This window comes from Kogia breviceps, chromosome 4 (genome assembly GCF_026419965.1).
Source record: "Kogia breviceps isolate mKogBre1 chromosome 4, mKogBre1 haplotype 1, whole genome shotgun sequence".
NCBI lineage: Eukaryota > Metazoa > Chordata > Mammalia > Artiodactyla > Physeteridae > Kogia > Kogia breviceps.
In genome coordinates, this window is record NC_081313.1 from 857,532 (window position 1) to 869,253 (window position 11,722).

Here is an 11,722-nt window from a genome sequence, read left to right on the forward strand (position 1 = left end):
AGGAGCCGAGGCTGCTGAGGGCTGGACCGGATCCTCAGTAGCTCCCGTTAGGGCCAGCCGCCCGCTCGCTAGAGGGAGAGCTCAGCTGGGGCTCCAAGGAGCGAGGGAACCCATTCCCCCTGTCAAGGCTTGATGGTGCTCATGTTTTCCTGTTGAAAGCTGCCCAGTTGGCCCCTGGAAGGGCACGTGCTCTTCCTGTTTGAATTAGAGAGTCAGAACCTTTGATTCATTGGAGCCTCCCATGCCCAGTGGCCGGCTCTCTGTGATGGAGAATGCGCCATCCTCATTCGTGTTCACATCCACTTCTCTCCTCTCCTCTTTTCCTTCTGTCTCACAATCAAAAACATTGCTAAGCATTTATAGAAACAGTAGATGCTATTAAAGACCGAATAAATTGCTCAGGGCTTCAGAGAAGGGGGTGGGGGCTCGCTGAATAGATGGGAGAGTGATTTGCTGCTGCAGAGACGGTGGAGAGATGGAGGCCTCCCAGGAGCAAGGCATCAGGGCCAGAGTGCAGTGGTGGCTCTGGGTCAGCCCCCTGGGATATGGGTCAGAGACTTGGGGGCATCGGAGACTTTTCCCTGCCTCTTGCACCCTCATGTACTCACCCTCCCCTGTAGCATCTTCTTGTGGCCATGTTGGCTTCCGCCACTGGAATAGCATGTAGCTGGACCTCCGTCTCCACCTTCCCCTCCAGCCTGCTCCCTGTTCAGCACACCTGCCCTCCTGTTGGAAGCCCTTTGCTGACTCCTGTTACCCTGAGTATAAAATCCATCCTCCTTAGCAGGTTTACCAGCCCTTTGCCCTCAGCTGTCATGCACTGTGCTCCTGCCACACTTGGGGAACACCTACAGGGCTGGGCTGCTCCACACCCCGCAGCTTTACCCGCGGTGCTCTACTCTGTGCTGCGGAGGAAGGCATGCTATAGCCCTCTTAGTTCGCAGGGAACAAAGGCCAGCTCCAGTTGTGTGAGCCTGTGAGGGGATTGGTGGGGTACCCAGGGCAGGGCATCTCATGGCATCCAGAGGCCAGGATACAGCCAGGCTGCGGTGGGGGCGGGGCTCTGGGGTGCAGCTTCAGATCCCTCTCTCGCAATCTCGCAGACTGAGTTTTGATCCAGTTTGAACTCTGTTCCAGGTGCAGCTAGTTATTGTTCTGCAGGGAGGAGAGCTGTCCCGCAGAGCTGGGTGTCCCGCTGTTTGTGCATCCAGGAACTACGAAAAGGCCTTGGTGTGTGGGAGCTTGGGGTCCACACAGCTTCCAGACTCCAGGTCACACCCTGTGTCCGATGCCCAACCCTCTTGGTGAGGATGTGGCTCCCAGGGGTTCTCTCTTCCACCCACAAAAAATACTCAGTGTTGGAAAGTTCCGCATAACACCTCTCCTGTTTCTGAGCGGCCCTCCTGGTGCTGGTTTGTAGGTGGTATCTGGAGAACTTCCTGTTGAGGGTGGGCCTTTGGTTGGGGTCCCTCGAATGCTAATCACTTTCCTCCAGAGTGAGGCTTGTTCTCAGGGCCCCTCAAATGTCAGCCCCCGGGCGCTGTGTGAGATCAGAACTCCAGTGTGCTCACACACACCACACAGGCCGTCACAGCCGGGTGCCCTGTGCTGTTTCCTTACGGCGGGGGGGGGGGTCACCTGGAGAAAGAGGGGAAGCTGTTGCTGCACCCAGGACTGCAGGGAGCCCCCCACACCCGCCCAAGGGCCTTTCTTTACTTCATTCATGGTGATTCCCAAGTCGAGCAGACTCCTGGTATGATCCCAAGTTTTAATCTTATTTTTTGGCCCCAAGAACTACTCACCACGCCCCCGAGGATGAATAACTAGGGACAGCCCTGGATGGAGGCCACAGACCCAGGTCCCCAGGATAAGGGAGGGGGCTGCCATCGGGCGGAGAAACCTCCTCCGTACCCCCTCACTTCCAGGTACGCCGTCAAGTCCATTGTTATTTTTGCTTTAAACAGTCAACTATATTTTAAGTAAATTTAAAATGAGCAAAGATACATTTTGTTTCTGTACATACACCTGTGCTCTTGGCTCTTGTGTACGTATCCTGGCTTCTAGTTGGTGTTTATTCCTTTAGCCTCAGTAACTTTCATTGGCATTTCTTGTTCTGCCAACCTGCTGGTGGTAAATTCTCTCAACTATTGCTTGTATGAGACTCTTTTTAATCTGCCTTCACTTTCTGGAAGGATTTTCACTAAGTGTATAATTCTAGGTTGATGGGCATTTTTTTCTTCCAGCATGTTAAAGAATATTGTTTTATTATGTTCCAGTTTACATTGTTGCTGATGAGAAGTTAGCGGTTATAGCTATATTACCTTTGTTTCACTTTATGTAGGCTGTCTATTTTCTCTGGCTGCTTTCAGAATTTTTATAAAAAGTCACTGGTTTTCGGCAGTTTGCTGTAGCGGTTTCCCTTGTTTGTCCTGTGTGAGGCCTGTTGAACTTATTCAATTTGTGAGTTTCATCAAACTTTAAAATGTTGCAGCCAGGATTTCTTCAAATACTTTTTGTCTGCCTCTTCTTTGGGGTGTGTATGTTGACGTGTATATTAGACAGCTTGCTCTCCCAATGTCAGTGAGGCTGTTTACTTTTTCAGCTTTTATTTCCTCTCCTTGCTTAGGTTTGAGTACTTTCTAAAGCTATGTATTCAAGCTCCCTGGTATATTTTTGCAGTTTCCAAACTGCTATTAAGCTTATCCTGTGAATTTTTCATTTTAGATGTTATATTTTTCATCTCTAGAAGTTCCACTGAGTTTTTTAAAAATTTATTTATTTAATTTATTTTTGGCTGCGTTGGGTCTTTGTTGCTGCACGCAGGTTTTCTCTAGTTGCAGTGCGTGGGCTTCTCATTGTGGTGGCTTCTCTTGCTGTGGGGCATGGGCTCTAGGAGTGCGGGCTTCAGTAGTTGTGGACACGGGCTTCAGTAGTTGTGGCTCGTGAGCTCTAGAGCACAGGCTGAGTAGTTGTGGTGCACGGGCTTAGTTGCTCCGTGACACGTGGGATCTTCCTGGACCAGGGATCGAACCCATGTCCCCTGCACTGGAAGGCAGACTCTCAACCACTGTGCCACCAGGGAAGCCCCTCCATTGAGTTTTTTATTCTTTTTATTTCCTGCATCTGGAGAAAACGCCCTATAGTAAATAGTGGTATTCCTTGTGTCTCTTTACAGTCACACGTCTCTGTTTTGTGGATGTACCACAGTTTATTCGATGGTCTCCATATTGATAGACAACTGGGTTGTTTCCAGCCTTTAGTTATTAAGACTAGGGCTGTAATGCATACCCTTGAATATACAATTTCTCATAGTTTTTGACGGTGTGTCTGAGATAGGTTCTAAGAGGTGGAGGCGTAGATTCAGATGGTAAGTGCAGGTGTTCTCACCAGGTGCAGCCGCGTTTCTCCCCCGGCTGGCACGCGGCTCAGATTCTCGCCGCCGGTGTGAGTGTACCTGCTTTTCCGGTGCTCTGCCTTCAGGGTCCAGTGTCAAACAGCCTGACAGGTGAGGTGCTGTTCCGTGGTGGGAGTTTTCGTGGGTGTCTCTCTGAAGACGAGAGACACCTGGCCGTGTTGGAGCAGAGCTGTGGCTGTTCTGAGCCCCGTTCTGTGCTGAACTTGGGGTGCTTCCTGAGCCCACTCATCTTGACGCATCGGAGGTGACTCTGCAGGGTTTATTTATCAGTAAAAATAAAACCCTGTGAAGAGAAACTGTGAGAAATGCAGTGGAGGTGCTGCTACGTGGAAACAGCAGGAACAGTTCGGAGGCACCGCATGGGGTGGGCGCCGGCCTCCGGGCCCCTTTTCCCCTGGGGTGGGTTGGCTTGTATCCCTAGGTGTGGTCACAGCCAGCGGAGTGAAGTTGGCCGTGGCCAGTCAGTCCTGGATACTGGACTCAGCTTTCAGGCGAGACGTGTAACTCCTCCTAGAGCTACCTTTGGTGAAATCAGGACAATCCGCCTACTGGCAGAGAGTTGAGGAGAGCGGATGTTGGAAACCTGCGGCCCAGAGCCCAGCACGAAGGAACAGCCAGGTCCTACTAGGTTGTCCTGGCCGCTGGACCATGTTTTGTTGGACGGCTGCCCTGTGAGGCATTGGCCGGCCCGGAGGGAGGGTCAGAAGGGTCTGGCTCTGGGCCCGTGGGGGTTTGCCGTGGCGGCCTCAGCATCTGACATCCCTTGTCTGAGTTCTGGAGGCTGGGGGCCCAAGATCAAGGTCTCTTTGAGGGCCATCTCCTCACTGTGCCCTCATATCTGTCCCTGTCTGTGTCCTAATCTCTTTTTCTTACAATGACGGTGCTCGGATTGGATTAGCGCCCTCCCTGGTGACCCCTTTCAGCTTGATTACCTCTTTAAAGACCTTATGTCTGAATTCAGTGACATTCTGAGGTCCTGGGAGTTAGGACGTCAACATGTAAGTTTGCGGGGAAACAGTTCATGCCATACAGCACCTCCTCCAATTCCATTGCGAATCCTTCTGAAATGTCACCAAAATCTGCTGTTTTGAGGCTCAGAGGAGGTGGCGGGGAGGAGCATGAGGTCACAGGAAGGGGGGAGTGCAGACAAGTGGGTGCAGCAGCTCTCACCCTCACAGGAACTGGACGCCAGCCTGTCTGACAGCTGGATCGGCCCTGGCCCCAGGGGACAGTCCCCACCCGGGGGCAGCACGTGCCGTCCTTGCCCGAGCCGGGGGCTGGCGTGGGTCGTGTCCTGAGGGGCTCGGGAGGTAGACCCGTAGACCCCTCTGCCCCCAGCGAGGCGCTGGTGGCCCTCCCCGGCTGCACCCTCATCGACGGGCCAGCTTTCCAGGAGGAAAATCAATGTGATGACAGGTTTCAGCCTTAGAGCTCTCAGCCCTGTTATTATCTCACAAAAAGCTGGGCTAGCCTTCCTGCAGAGCTTCTAATATGACTCCGTGTCAGTATTGGAAATGTGTTTTTCAACAAATAATAGATTCTCTTCTCTGGAACAGGGGGGGAGCCAAACAGCTTTTGAAGGCCCAAAACCTTCAGGAAATAGCTCTTCATGGCAGGAAGAGGCCAATCTGACATGGCCATGTCTGGAGCTCTGTCCTGCTTCCCTTGTGCTCTGACGTTTCTGTCTGAGCTCCAGCCCTGGGCCCTGATTGTTGCTATAACTCGGTCCCCTGGACTGAGAGCAAAATCGACAGCCCTGAATCTTCCACGTGGAGACCCCACTGCGAGGGTGCAGATCCCTCCCAGGAGAGGGCACAGAGGTTCTGCACACCTGCCACAGGTGCAGATGACACCCACCCCCAGGTGCACCCGGGGAGCCGGGGCTGAGTCTAGAGAGGCTGCCCCCGCACAGGGCGAGGGCCAGGCGGGAGTGGGGTGGGCACAGAGAAGCCGGGCCCCGTGCTCAAGACCTGGACGGCTGGGGCCGGGGGGCGCCCCTCACAATGTCCCCACCCAGCCTCCTCTGCTGACCCGTCTCGGGCCGGGCCTTGCTTACACTGAGCTCGTTAGAGCTGTGAGCAGGGCTTTCTTCCAGGCTGGACTGGTCAGCTCAGCATTCACATCTCATCACAGAGTGAGCACAGCCCTCGCTCAGTGGACTTTGGGTCCCAAATGTCTCCAGTGACGTCAGCTGCTCATTAATTCTTGAAAATTCTTCTATTGGTTTGAATATTTGAAATTTCAAATAGTTTTTGGACAGCAGACCAGTGGAATAGAAGGTATAGAATCTGGACTTCCCTGGTGGCGCAGTGGTTGAGAGTCCGCCTGCCGATGCAGGGGACGCGGGTTCGTGCCCCGGTCCGGGAGGATCCCACGTGCCGCGGAGCGGCTGGGCCCGTGAGCCACGGCCGCTGAGCCTGCGCGTCCGGAGCCTGTGCTCCACAACGGGAGAGGCCACAACAGTGACAGGCCTGCGTACCACACACAAAAAAGAAGGTATAGAATCAGATGCATATAGACATTTGGCCTATGGTAAAGGTGGGAGAAGATGGACTTTTGAAAATAATATTCTTGGGACAACTGGGTAGCCATTAGAAAAGGATAAAACTGAATCCTTAGCTCGTACTCTACACCAGAATAACCCCCAAAGGACCAGAGCTATAAATATAAAAAAATGAAACATTAAGTTCTAGAGGAAACACAGGGGAGAAAAGCCTTTCTAGTTACAGTTTACAATTCAGAAGAACAAATAAAAGATCAGTAAGTTTAACCATTTAAAATGAAATGTACCCAGTGAAAATCCCAGCAAGTTATTGTAAGTGAATATCAAGAAAATGATTCTCAAATTTACATGGAGAGGAGGTAAAAGAGCCAGAACAGCCAAGGCAACACTGAAGGAGAAGGACCGAGTTGGAGGACAGACACCACCCGACTCCAGGACTTACTGTGAAGCTACAGTAACCAGGACAGTGCGGTGTCGGGGACAGAATAGACATATAGATCAACGGACAGAACAGAGCCCAGAAACAGACCCTATAAACGTGGTCACTGATCTTTGATAAAGGAGCAAAGACAACGCAACGGAGCAGAGACAGGCTCTTTGACAGATGGTGCTGGAACAACTGACGTCCTCACAGAAGATGAATCGAGTCCTCACACCCTTCACGAAAATCGACTCAAAGTGGATCAGGGACCTAAAATGAAACTGCAAAACTATGAAACTCCCAGAGGATAAGATGGGAGAAACCTAGATGACCTCAGGTTTGGAGATGAGTTTTTAGACCCAACACCAAAAGTATGATCTATGAAAGAAAGAATTGATAAGGTGGGATTCGTTGAAATTAATGAAGGGTCTGTGAAAGCTAAGGGAATGAAAAGAGTCACAGATGGGGAGGAAATATTTGCAAAACACCCATCTGATAAAGGACTATCATCCAACATATACAAAGAACTCTTTACACTCAGTAATAACGAAACCAGCAACCCCATTTTAAAAACTGGAAAAGATCTGAATATACACCTTGCCAAAGAGGATACACAGATGGCAGATTCACATATGAAAAGATGCTTCACATCCTACGTGCAAGTTAAAGCAACGAGACACCATCATGTACCTGTTAGGACGGCAGACATCCAGAGCACTGACAGCACCAAATGCTGAGGAGCATGTGGAGCAACAGGAACTCTCGTTCCCGCTGCTGCGGACGCAACATGGCGCAGACGCTTTGGAAGACAGTTGGGCAACGTTTCACAAATTTAAACCTACCCTTACCATACGATCCAGCAATCATACGTTGTGCTATTTACCCAAAGGAGGTGAAAACTTATGTCCACACAGAAACGTGCATGTGGATGTTTATAGCAGCTCTATTCATAACTGCCAAAACTTGGAAACCACCAAGGTGTCCTTTGGTAGGTTATGGGATAAATGAACTGGGCACGTCAGACACTGAAAAGAAGTGAGTGATCAAGCTGTGAGGAGACACTGGGGAACCTTAAATACATATTATCAAGTGAAGGAAGCCAATCTGAAAAGGCTACAGACTGTGACCCAAATGTATGATATTCTGGAAAAGATAAAACTGTAGATACAGTAAAAGAATCAGCGGTCACCAGGGGTTGTGGGGAGGGATGAACAGACAGAGCACAGAGGACCTCTAGGGCGGTGGATACTCTGTACGGCACCGTAATGGTGGAAGCACTGACCTGGCCGTCGGGGGTGAGGATGGCCAACGTCGGGTGAATCGGCTTCGTCTGTTCACTTGAGGGCGTGGAGTTCCCACACGTGGAATAATATCATGACGTTAGAAAGAAAGAAACGGGCAGCCGCTGGGAATACCCCGGCTGTCCAGTGGTTAGGACTGCGCGCTTCCACTGCAGGACTGCAGGGGACACGGGTTCGATCCCTGGCCAGGGAACTAAGATCCCGCATGCCGCGCGCTGTGGCCAAAGAAAGAAAAAGAAAAGAAACAGGCGACGGGAACAAGTGAGCTCGCAAACTGCAGGGACTAAAACGACAGGGGTTTATTGTCTCTGGTCTGGGAGCAGGTGCCAGACGGCGGTTCCCGCCGAGGCCTGGGGAGAACCGGCCCCGCTCTGGCAGCTCGGGGCCGGGTCCCTGGGTGGGGGCCCCCCTCCTGTCCCCGCGGCTCCCCTCTGCGTGCCCGCCCTCCTCTTACGGGACGCCCGCGCCGGACCGGCCCCGCGCCCCCCGGGACAGCCTCGTCCTGGCCACCCTCTGCTGCGGAGACCCTACGTCAAATAAGGGCCTGTTCTGGGTCTGGGTGGACGTGAACTTGGGGGGCCGCCATTCCACGCGGGCACAGCTGTAGGTCAAAGCGGCGGTGACGTAACCACGCAAGTCGAAGGATTTTTCCAAACCGCCTTCGGGCACGGCGCTCACGCTGTATGTCAGTGACGTATACGCCCAGGACAAAGGAACATCGTCTACTTCGGGGTCACGTTCTAGCTGTTCGTTTGGAAATGACTTTGGACTCGTAAAAAAGGGGCCAAAACCGCACAGGGTGTTCCGGCGTGTCCTGCGGCTGCAGCCCCGGAGCCAGCGACTCCACGGGCGCCGTGCCCTGCTCCCGGCGGGGAGGGGACACCGACCGAGCTCCGTGAGCGCTGTTGACACTGGTGCGGCGTGGCCTCACCTGAGTGTCTTTCCCTGAGCAGGACGCACTGCGGGACACGCCCGGCGTTTAGTCACCGTGTCTCCTGGGTCTCCTCCAAGGGCACAGCGCCTCATTCTTGGCACGTTTGAGGGACACTGGCCCCGGCTGGGCCTGTCAGCTGGGGCTCGTCCGCTGCTGCCTCGCGGCCACGCCGAGCACGCGGCCCTGGGCCGGAGCCCACAGGGGCGGCGCTGGGCCCTGCCGGGGGCCTCTTGTCGGCGTGTGCACGGCAGGGGGTCTGCTCCACCGTGAACTCGCTGCGTCTCCGTTCACTGTCTCGTGGGGACACTACCTCACTTCTCATCGTAACTTTCCCACCAATTTTTACCGCCCTTGATGCTTCTGGCCTGAAACGGTGGTCACTGTGGTGTTCGCGGAGTGGCCGTTCTGAGTCCATCGGCCGTTCTGCATTTGTGAACCATAATTCGGCTTCCCCTCCTTATCCGGGCATTTGTTTTCCTAGCTGGTGTGACGGACTGCACATCTGTGTGCCCCAAATCCGTACGCTGAAGGCCCGACCCCCGGTGGGAAGTACGGGGAGGTGGGCCGTGGAGGTGATTAGGTTCAGACGAGCCCACGCAGGTGGGGCCCATGGTGGGACCGGTGACCGCGTCCACCGCGTGAGGGCCCTGCCAGGCCCGTGGCCTGGGGCCTCCAGCCTCCGGCGCCGTGAGAAATCTGCCTGTTGCGTGAGCACCCGTCGGTGGTGTTGGTCGGGGCGGCCGGGCTGAGGCAGGAGTCTGTAACCGTCCCTGTCGTCGTTGTCATTCTCGGGTCAGCTTGTCCCAGGCTTGGCCTTCGGGAGCCCTTGGGGGTGGCTCTGTCCTTCCCATGGGCCCCCCTTTGTGTCCTCCCTTTGTGGCCCCAAAGGACACACCAGGCTCGCTGGCGCCTTCTGGGCCTGAGCTCTGGAATCAGCGGTTTCTCCAGGGCGCCCTGATGCCTCTGGCGGGAGAAGGATCTTCGGAACCGCGGTCTGGGCTCAGGGTGGGCTCCGTGCCCACCTGGGCGCCGCGGCATCGAGACCGGAGCTCGGGACATGTGCTTCCGCACACACCTGTGCCCAGGTCTCCGCCCGCCTGCCTGGCCGTGCGTGTCCACACCCATGTCTGTGTTACAGTGCTGAGCGCGTGCGGACTCCGCGCGGGGCGGCAGCCCCGCTCCCCGCTTCCCCTGCCGACCTGCGCCTCCTTCCTCCGGCCCAGACCCGCATTATCTGGGGCCTCGCGCTTGGAGGGGCTTGGTTCGCGGCTCTGCTGTCGCCGTCCTGAAATTCTGAACGAGTTTTGAACGAGGGCCCCGCGTTCTCGTTTTGAACAGAACTTGCAAATTGTGCAGCCGTTCTGATTACCGACGCGTTTGCCTGCTTGCCCAATTCTGGAATAAATACAGAGCAATTTGAGGACGGCTCACTCATCTCTGTGCAAAACAAACGCCCTAACTAGGGCACAGTTCTGCGTCTTACCGTTCTGTCAAGACACCGTCTTCCAGTGACCCGGGCTGGGCTGGGGCCAGGTGTCTATCTGTCCACCCACACAGGCTGGGCTGACACCCCCTAGGTCCGGTGGACGGTTGGCCAGCCCGGTGAGGGGGCCGAGGGAGGAGGGGCTTGCAGGGCTGGGGAGGGAGGGGCGAGGGGACACTCGGGCCCGGGCCAGGCAAGCGCTGGCCCTCGTCTGGCTGGAGGGAGTAGGGGCTGGGCGCCGGGCCCGTGGCCGGGCCTGCCGTGTTTGTGCTTTATCTGCACCTGGTCACCCAGGCCCTTCAGTTTTCAGGAAACTAACCTCACGCGCGAGGCCACGGCTCAGCGTCACGGCCGTGAGATCCGGAGGGCGGGTGCCGGGGGCGGTGCCCGACGGCCGAGCAGCCCCTCCTGTGTGGGGCGAGCGGCCAGCAGCCTGGCCAGGGCTCAGAGGTGACCATCTGGCCGGCCGGCCCTGGCGGGCAGCTCTGCAGAGGCACTCGTGGTCCGCTGCGGCTGCTGAAGCTGGTCTGGCGCCGTGGGTGGGATCCGCAGAAGGTTCGTGGTCCCCCGTCCTTGTTAGCACATCCCGTGCAGACCCACATCTGGGGACGCGGCTGCTTTGTGGAGCACGCGGACATGCGACGGGTCCTCCGGCTTCCAGTGGAGCACGGAGAGCAGTGGGGAGCCCCTCGCAGGGCGGCAGAAAGCGGGTGCAGAGCACGGTCCGGCTGCGGCCTCAGGTGGGCCCTGGCTGGGCCGGGTGCAGAGGGCGGCGCCTGGCGCCCCCGGCACCTGCTCCTCGGCTGCCCCGCCCTGGGCCCGGGTTCCTGTGATCCCTGGAGGGCCGGCCTCGCCTTCACCGACCTCCGCTTTCCCCTGATTTCACCATCCGGTGGCCGCCGGGCCTCCCTGTGGTTCCTCTCCGGCTTCGGTTCCCCGAGGCGCTTGGGGAAGCGATCCAGGCGCCTCCCACGCCCAGCCCGGCGCCACGATGGTGCGTGTGGGTGAGTGCACACACATGCCCCCCACGCGTGCACATGCTCACACGGGCACACATCTGCACACGAGTGCACACTCACGCGTGCAGTGGCCCGAGCACACCCACATCACCCCCTTGACCACGTGACGTGCTTTCTCGGCCACGACACCAGTGAGGTCGGCGGGGACCGTCCTTTCCCCTGGGCCATCGCGCGCCTTCCAGGACGGGCAGCGGGTGGGGCCTGGGCTCCCGTGCAGCGTTAGCTGGGGACCCGCCGGCACAGGGCACGCACAGCTGGCACCCGTCGGCACGTGAGGTCTGGGGACCCGGAACCCAGGCTCTGTCCTGCGGCCGCCGCCCAGGAAGAGGCTGGCGGTCGGGCTCCAGGGCCCTGGCTCTGCCCGCTGCGGAAGGCACTGGGGCCGTCTCGGCACCCGGCTGCCTCCTCCGTCCTGGGATGGACACCGAGGTGTGGATGAATCGTGTCCGTCTGGCTCCTGGTGGGCGCTCGCGGAGTCCGACAGGAAGCGGTCTACTCCTCAGCCCGGCGCGCGCGTAACCTGTGTATACGTAACTGAAGGAAAAGTCTCCGGAAACAGTTCTACCCTTGTGACATACGGCACACGTGGCGTCTTCTAATTCATTGAAAGAAAGAGTTGCTCCCCTTGGCTTGGCTCCTCCGTCCC